The following is a 2809-nucleotide window of genomic DNA, read 5'->3' on the forward strand; positions in this document are numbered from 1 at the left end:
CTGTTAACTTTGCTTTCCATACACTACGCGGCATTGTAATGTATTATCAATTGTGTATTTGGGTGTAAGTCCTACCCTCATGACAGACCTTCAGATAGGCTTACCAACAGTATCGTGAGTTAATATTGCGCGGGCTATGATGGTCCCGCCGCAGCATGTACAGGTGCCAACTCACCCTCGCTATTAAGACAACCGTCCTTACCTGGGCAGGTGGCATGGTCTGGTGTCTTTGGCCATGTGACACCTTGAAAGTGCAGATCTCGATTCTTTCGTTTTTGGTTCCTGCCTTACCTCGACGGCCTAGATCTCATCTGGAGATCGAATGGTCGAAAATCGCTCAAGGGTTTCATATGGTACTTAAACGCATCCACAAAATCTCGGAGCTCATTCATGCTCGCAGTCTTCCCGGACCCGGTTCAGTTCTCCACCTCTGGCTCGATTTCATCAACAATAACCCTTCGTTCTGCAATGCTCCAGAGGCTACAAGCCGCCCTCTATCGAACCCTCACAGGTAATAGCTATTGACTATCAGTTTACCACATGATTTAACTGTTTTTGGTTGCCATGGAAGATTTCTTAGGCTCTTTTCATTTCCTTGCCAAGCTGTGCAGCTGGGACTTTCTACTCTTCGGATGGAACCATGGTGGCTCCACACTGCGAGGCAACCCTCCGGTAAATACAGGTATGTCGTCGGCATTTGAAGCCCCGTCTGCATATTGAAGTTAATAGTTTACGGGTTATAAACTACAATTTTGTGATTTGGTGCAGACCACTGCCCCAACACGGGTTTTCTCGCTTTAGTTGCTGAGTATTCTCGGTAGAGAACCCTTATGGTTACCTTCGTTGTGTAGACTGGTCACGACAGTGATTCCACTGATTAGTTTGTTGTTCACAGAGAAATTCTGGGTTCTTGTATACATGTTTCGTTTTCCATTTGATATATGACACTGCCCTTGCGGCAAGCTTGTTACACTTGTTGTGGTTCATATGGATTTTGGATCTGGTCTTCACCCACAGATCTGGGCATGCGTAATTTGGGTTTGTTCCCTTATCAAAATGTACTGTTAATTTATTTCCAATACTTCACCGTTCGATGCTATGTGTATTCGTAACAGGGTATAGAACTCGCCTAACCCTCAGGGTATTTACGCCTGTATTTTGTATGTTTCTGATTAGTTTTTTTTTTTTTTTTCTTTTGACATCCAAGTAACAGAGCATGGGTTTATATCTTGTTACTGGTCTTACTTATTCTCATACGGCATTCGCCTTTATACTTGGAAGCTATGATAATGATCTTGGTTATGTGCTCTGTGTTGTTAAACGCTCTTTATATTGCTAATCTATACAATATGATTTCGGTGGTTGTAAAGCGTTGTTAAGTCGGCTCTTCTCTCTGTGGAAAGATTGCTTTAAATGCATGCTCACTATTTCTCCTTACTGTTATCGCACAGGTTCTCTTGTTTAATATGAATATCTTCTCATTACAGCTGCATGCACGAATGTCTTATTTATGTATACTCACTGTTATAATTTATCGCTCTAAGGCACAGAGTTTTTGTATATGTGTATATACTTTCTGTACTCCGTTTATAACCCTAAGTACACAGGGTTTTGTTTTATACTCGTATCCGCGGGTACTGAGTTCTAGTATCATAGATTAATGAAATACATTATGACTTCCACTTTCTGTTTATACAGTTCCCAACAAATCTCTGTATAGAGTAGCTTTTCGGTTAATGTACAGGTTATTAATTGTTCATGCTAACCCCTGTCTCACTGTTCCTCCGTTCGAGGGGGTTGCACCCGACCAAAGTCGGTGCTCCTCTTTTCAGGTTTGGAGGTATAAACCCTCGTCCCATTGCTATTTTACAGCATTTGTTTCGGTTAACTGTCACAGTATTCACTATTGTTTGATTCTCAGGTACTATCCGTTACGAACAGTGTATTGACCTCGCTAATGAGGTTGGGTCGAGTCTGTTACACAGTAACCAGTCCTCGAATAATACTCCCTTATACCAGTATTCGGTCTTGCTTAATATGTTCTGTGTAACTATCTTCCGGGTACCCACCCAGACCCTGTCTATTATTGACAGTCTGCCCCTTAATTTAAAGTTTACATTTGTACATTTTATGCTAAACATCGAGACAGTGTGTAGGAACAATAAAGATTTATTTCCTATTCGACTACTGTAATTTCAATGCACATTTATTTTCAATCAGGGACTTCACAGTTTGGAACCGTACCTGGTTTCGAGTGTTAGGATTGGTTTTTCAAACCAAGCAAGTCACCTGAGCTTTAATTCTGCTCGTCCACCCAGCCATGAGATCCATCCCTCAGACGGAATTCTCCCCCCGAGCCATCCTGCAGGCCTCCAGCCCTCAACAGGATTTGTGCACTCTCTGTGCCTGGTTATTTGGTCCTAACCAGACTTAACCACTTTTTTTTTTTTTTTCCTCCTCTTGGAAAGAATCTCTTCTGTCTGTCCTCACAGCACAGAACCCTCCTTCCTCAGTCAGGACTTTTCCTGTCTTGGAGGTAGTTTCCATCAGTTATCACAACTGATCTCTTTCTTTAAGATCCACCTCTTAGAGGCTGCCAGCATTTCAAGAATATTTAAATTACTTTAATAAAAGAAATAGTTTGTCACAGTTTTGTTTAAAACATAACAACAACTGTATTACTGTCTTTTACCACAGTAAACTTTCACATTTACATATCCTGGGGTTATTACATTATTCAAACTAACCCTTAAAATGGTCCAATTTTTTTTTTTTTTTTTCGGAATTCCAGATTAATAATATTTTTTAT

The 2809-nt window shown here is 40.9% G+C and overlaps 1 long non-coding RNA gene across 1 annotated transcript; it reads left to right on the plus strand.

The window, feature by feature from the left end:
• The first annotated feature begins 399 nt into the window (after positions 1-399).
• On the plus strand, positions 400-1124 carry LOC149229263 (uncharacterized). Its single transcript, XR_016247277.1, has 3 exons — positions 400-511; positions 612-682; positions 769-1124. It is a non-coding gene; the product is annotated as an uncharacterized LOC149229263 (long non-coding RNA).
• Positions 1125-2809: the final 1685 nt, after the last annotated feature.

This window comes from Pinus tabuliformis, chromosome J (genome assembly GCF_031772625.1).
Source record: "Pinus tabuliformis cultivar Carrire ecotype Pingquan chromosome J, CPIR1, whole genome shotgun sequence".
Lineage (NCBI taxonomy): Eukaryota > Viridiplantae > Streptophyta > Pinopsida > Pinales > Pinaceae > Pinus > Pinus tabuliformis.